At 36.8% G+C, this 6,153-nt stretch overlaps 1 non-coding gene across 1 annotated transcript; it reads right to left on the bottom strand.

Annotated features, from left to right (window-relative positions):
- Positions 1 to 3,546: 3,546 nt before the first annotated feature.
- On the bottom strand, positions 3,547 to 3,654 carry LOC112739827 (small nucleolar RNA R71). The gene has a single exon (XR_003170764.1). It is a non-coding gene; the product is annotated as a small nucleolar RNA R71 (small nucleolar RNA).
- Between the last annotated feature and the right edge of the window lie 2,499 nt (positions 3,655 to 6,153).

Here is a 6,153-nt window from a genome sequence, read left to right as displayed (position 1 = left end):
GAAGTGGATTTATGCATCAATTATTTACTTCTGTAAACCCTAGTAACTAGTTTAGTATAAATAGGACTTTTTACTACTGTATTAGACATCTTTGGATTATATTTTGATCCTATTGATCATGTTTGGGGGCTGGCCATTCGGCCATGCCTGGACCTTTCACTTATGTATTTTCAACGGTAGAGTTTCTACACTCCAAAGATTAAGGTGTGGAGCTCTGCTGTTCCTCAAAGATTAATGCAAAGTACTACTGTTTTTCTATTCAATTCAACTTATTCCGCTTCTAAGATATTCATTTGCACTTCAACCTGAATGTGATGAACGTGACAATCATCATCATTCCTTATGAACGCGTGCCTGACAACCATTTCCGTTCTACCTTAGATTGAATGAGTATCTCTTAGATCTCTTAATCAGAATCTTCGTGGTGTAAGCTAGATTGATGGCGGCATTCATGAGAATCCAAAAAGTCTAAACCTTGTCTGTGGTATTCCGAGTAGGATTCAGGGATTGAATGACTGTGACGAGCTTCAAACTCACGAGTACTGGGCGTAGTGACAGACGCAAAAGGAGGGTGAATCCTATTCCAGTATGATCGAGAACCTCAGATGATTAGCCGTTCTGTGACAGAGCATTTGGACCATTTTCACAAGAGGATAGGATGCAGCCATTGGCAAGGGTGACGCCTCCAGACGATTAGCCATGCAGTGACAGCGCATCGGACCATTTTCCAGAGAGGATCAAAAGTAGCCATTGACAGCGGTGATGTCCTTACATAAAGCCAGCCATAGAAAGGAGTAAGACTGATTGGATGAAGATAGTAGGAAAGCAGAGGTTTAGAGGGACGAAAGCATCTCCATACATTTATCTGAAATTCTCATCAAGAATTTACATAAGTATTTCTATCCCTATTTTATTATTAATATTCGAAAACTCTATAAACATTCTATATCCACCTGACTAAGATTTACAAGATGACCATAGCTTGCTTCATACCAACAATCTCCGTGGGATCGACCCTTACTCGCGTAAGGTTTATTACTTGGACGACCCAGTGCACTTGCTGGTTAGTTGTGCGAAGTTGTGATAAAAAGTTGAGATTACAATTGAGCGTACCATGTTGATGGCGCCATTGATGATCACAATTTCGTGCACCAAGTTTTTGGCGCCGTTGCCGGGGATTGTTCGAGTTTGAACAACTGACAGTTCATCTTGTTGCTCAGATTAGGTAATTTTCTTTTTGTTTTATTTTCAAAAATTTTTCAAAAACCTTTCAAAAATTTCTCATCTGTTTTCGAAAAAAAAAATTAGAATAAATGTTTTCAAAAAAATATTTTTCTTCAGAATTTTTAAGAAGGAATTCTAGTGTTTCATGAAGCATGTTGAAGCCTGGCTGGCTGTAAAGCCATGTCTAAATTCTTTTAGACTGAGGCCTCCACATGTTAGGGAATTGCTTATATCTTCTAAAGCTTGGCTGGCTATTAAGCCATGTCTAACCCTCAGATTGTAGCTTTAGACTAAGAATTGAAGATTCCTGGAATTCATATTAAAAATTTTGGAATCCTTATTTTTCTTTTTCAAATGATTTTCGAAAAAAATTAAAAGAAAATACAAAAAATTCATAAAATTACAAAAAAAAAATTATTTTTGTGTTTCTTGTTTGAGTCTTGAGTCAAGTTGAAAGTTTGGTGTCAATTGCATATTCATCTTGCATTTTTCGAAAAATTCATGCATTCATAGTGTTCTTCATGATCTTCAAGTTGTTCTTGGTAAGTCTTCTTGTTTGATCTTGATGTTTTCATGTTTTGTGTCTTTTCTTGCTTTTCATATGCATTCTTGCATTCATAGTGTATATACATGAAAAATTTTTAAGTTTGGTGTCTTGCATGTTTTCTTTGTATTAAATATTTTTCAAAAATAAGTTCTTGATGTTCATCTTGACATTCATAGTGTTCTTGGTGCTCATCTTGACATTCATAGCATTCTTGCATGCATTCATTGTTTTGATCTAAAAATCTTCATGCATTGCATCATTTTCATGTTTTTCTCTCTCATCATTAAAAATTCAAAAATAAAAAAAAATATCTTTCCTTTTTTCTCTCATAAATTTCAAAAATTAGATTTGACTTTTTCAAAAATTTTTAAAATCTAGTTGTTTTTATGAGTCAAATCAAATTTTCAATTTAAAAATCTTATCTTTTTTCAAAATCTTTTTCAAAAATCAAATCTTTTTCATTTTTTATCTATTTTCGAAAATTTCAAAAAAATATTGTTCAAAAATCTTTTTCTTAATTCTACATCATATTTTCGAAAATAACATCATCAATTAATGTTTTGATTCAAAAATTTCAAGTTTGTTACTTACTTGTTAAGAAAGATTCAAACTTTAAGTTCTAGAATCATATCTTGTGATTTCTTGTGAATCAAGTCATTAATTGTGATTTTAAAAATCAAATCTTTTTCAAAACTAATTTCAATCATATCTTTTCAAAAATATCTCTTTATCTTATCTTTTTCAAAATTTGATTTTAAAATATCTTTTCTAACTACTTATCTTCTTATCTTTTCAAAATTGATTTTTAAATTTGTTTCAACTAACTAACTAACTTTTTGTTTGTTTCTTATCTTTTTCAAAACTACCTAACTAACTCCCTCTCTCTCTAATTTTCGAAAATATCTTCCCTCTTTTTCAAAATTTCTTTTTAATTAACTAATTATTTTAACTTTTGATTTTAAAATTTCAAAAATCATTAACCTTTTTCAAAAACTATTTTCGAAAACCACTAACTCTTTTTCAAAAAATTATTTTCGAAAATTCACTTCCCCCTCTCATCTTCTTCTATTTGTTTATTTATTTACTAACATCTCTTCTTCACTCACCAAAAATCCGAACCCCCTCTCTCTCTCTGAGTTCAGATTTTCTCTTCTTCTTTTCTTCTATTCACACAGGGACCTCTATACTGTGGTAAAAAGGATCCCTATTATTATTATTATTTTTCTGTCCCTTTTTTTCATATGAGTAGGAGCAAAGACAAGAATATTCTTGTTGAAGCAGATCCAGAACCTGAAAGGACTCTGAAAAGGAAACTAAGAGAAGCTAAAATACAACAGTCCAGAGACAACCTTTTAGAAATTTTCGAACAAAAAGAGGAGATGGCAGCCAAAAATAATAATAATGCAAGGAGAATGCTTGGTGACTTTAATGCACCTAATTCCAATTTACATGGAAGAAGCATCTCCATTCCTGCTATTGGAGCAAACAATTTTGAGCTGAAACCTCAATTAGTTTCTCTGATGCAGCAGAACTGCAAGTTTCATGGACTTCCATCTGAAGATCCTTTTCAGTTCTTAACTGAATTCTTGCAGATATGTGATACTGTAAAGACTAATGGAGTAGATCCTGAAGTCTACAGGCTCATGCTTTTCCCTTTTGCTGTGAGAGACAGAGCTAGAATATGGTTGGACTCTCAACCTAAGGATAGCCTGAACTCTTGGGATAAGCTGGTCAAGGCTTTCTTAGCCAAGTTCTTTCCTCCTCAAAAGCTGAGTAAGCTTAGAGTGGATGTTCAGACCTTCAGACAGAAAGAAGGTGAATCCCTCTATGAAGCTTGGGAGAGATACAAAGGACTGACCAAAAAGTGTCCTTCTAACATGCTTTCAGAATGGACCATCCTGGATATATTCTATGATGGTCTGTCTAAATTAGCTAAAATGTCATTGGATACTTCTGCAGGTGGATCCATTCACTTAAAGAAAATGCCTGCAGAAGCTCAAGAACTCATTGACATGGTTGCTAATAACCAGTTTATGTACACTTCTGAAAGGAATCCTGTGAATAATGGGACGCCTATGAAGAAGGGAGTTCTTGAAATTGATACTCTGAATGCTATATTGACTCAGAATAAAATATTGACTCAGCAAGTCAATATGATTTCTTAGAGTCCGAACGGAATGCAAGCTGCATCCAACAGTACTCAAGAGGCATCTTCTGAAGAAGAAGCTTATGATCCTGAAAACCCTGCAATAGCAGAGGTAAATTATATGGGTGAACCTTATGGAAACACATATAATCCATCATGGAGAAATCACCCAAATCTCTCATGGAAGGATCAACAAAAGCCTCAACAAGGCTTTAATAATGGTGGAAGAAATAGGTTTAACAATAGTAAACCTTTTCCATCATCCACTCAGCAACAGACAGAGAACTCTGAACAAAATACCTCTAATTTAGCAAACTTAGTCTCTGATCTATCTAAGGCCACTGTGAGTTTCATGAATGAAACAAGGTCATCCATTAAAAATTTGGAGGCACAAGTGGGCCAGCTGAGTAAAAGGATCACTGAAATCCCTCCTAGTACTCTCCCAAGCAATACAGAAGAGAATCCAAAAGGAGAGTGCAAGGCCATTGAATTAATTACCATGGCCGAACCTGTAAGGGAGGGAGAGGACGTGAATCCCAAGGAGGAAGACCTCCTGGGATGTCCAGTGATCAATAAGGAGTTTCCCTCTGAGGAACCAAAGGAATCTGAGACTCATCTAGAGACCATAGAGATTCCATTGAACCTCCTTATGCCATTCATGAGCTCTGATGAGTATTCCTCTTTTGAAGAAAATAAGGATGTTACTGAAGAGCAAGCTGCCAAGTTTCTTGGTGCAATCATGAAGCTGAATGCCAAATTATTTGGTATTGAGACTTGGGAAGATGAACCTCCCTTGTTCACCAATGAACTAAGTGATCTGGATCAACTGACATTGCCTCAGAAGAAACAAGATCCTGGAAAGTTCGTAATACCTTGTACCATAGGCAACATGATCTTTGAAAAGGCTCTGTGTGACCTTGGTTCAGGGATAAACCTCATGCCCCTCTCTGTAATAGAGAAACTGGGAATCTATGGGGTGCAAGCTGCTAAAATCTCATTAGAGATGGCAGACAATTCAAGAAAACAGGCTTATGGACAAGTAGAGGACGTGTTAGTAAAGGTTGAAGGCCTTTACATCCCTGCTGATTTCATAGTCCTTGATACTGGGAAGGATGAGGATGAATCTATCATTCTTGGAAGACCTTTCCTAGCCACAGCAAGAGCTGTGATTGATGTTGACAGAGGTGAATTAGTCCTTCAATTGAATGAGGACTCCCTTGTGTTTACAACTCAAGGTTATCCTTCTATAAACATGAAGAGGAAGCATAAAAAGCTTCTCTAAAAACAGAGTCAACCAGAGCCCCGCACAGTCAAACTCTAAGTTTGGTGTTAGGAGGCCACAACCAAACTCTAAGTTTGGTGTTGAACTCCCATATCCAAACTCTAAGTTTGGTGTTGGGAAGTCTCAACAATGCTCTGAACATCTGTGAGGCTCCATGAGAGCCCACTGTCAAGCTATTGACATTAAAGAAGCGCTTGTTGGGAGGCAACCCAATTTTTATTTATCTAATTCTATTTTCTTGTTCTTTCATGTTTTATTAGGTTCATGATCATGTGGAGTCACAAAATAAATATAAAAATTGAAAACAAAATAAAAAACAGCAGAAGAAAAATCACACCCTGGAAGAAGACCTTACTGGCGTTTAAACGCCAGTAAGAAGCATCTGGCTGGCGTTCAACGCCAGAACAGAGCATGGTTTTGGCGCTGAACGCCCAAAATGGGCAGCATCTGGGCGTTTGAACGCCAGAATTGCACCCTGGAGAAGAGCTGGCGCTGAACACCCAGAACAAGCATGGTTCTGGTGTTCAACGCCAGAAATGGGCAACAAATGGGCGTTCAACGCCCAGAACAAGCACCAATCTGGCGCTGAACGCCCAGAGTTGTGTGCAAGGGCATTTTGCATGCTTAATTTGGTGCAAGGTTGTAAATCCTTGAACACCTTAGGATCTGTGGACCCCACAGGATCACCTCAAGATCTGTGGACCCCACAGGATCCCCACCTACCTCCACTCACTTCTTCTCACCCCTCTTTCACACCATCCCATAAACACTCTTCCCCAAAACTCTTCACCAATCACCTCAATCTCTCTTTCCTATCACTACTTTACCACTCACATCCATACACCCCACCTACCTTAAAAATTCAAAATCTCTTTCCCACCCAATCCCACCCATATGACCGAATACACACATCCCTCCATCTCCTCTATATCTTCTTCTTCTTTATCTATTCTT

This window comes from Arachis hypogaea, chromosome 13, assembly GCF_003086295.3.
Source record: "Arachis hypogaea cultivar Tifrunner chromosome 13, arahy.Tifrunner.gnm2.J5K5, whole genome shotgun sequence".
Lineage (NCBI taxonomy): Eukaryota > Viridiplantae > Streptophyta > Magnoliopsida > Fabales > Fabaceae > Arachis > Arachis hypogaea.
This window is presented reverse-complemented; position numbering and strand designations above follow the sequence as displayed.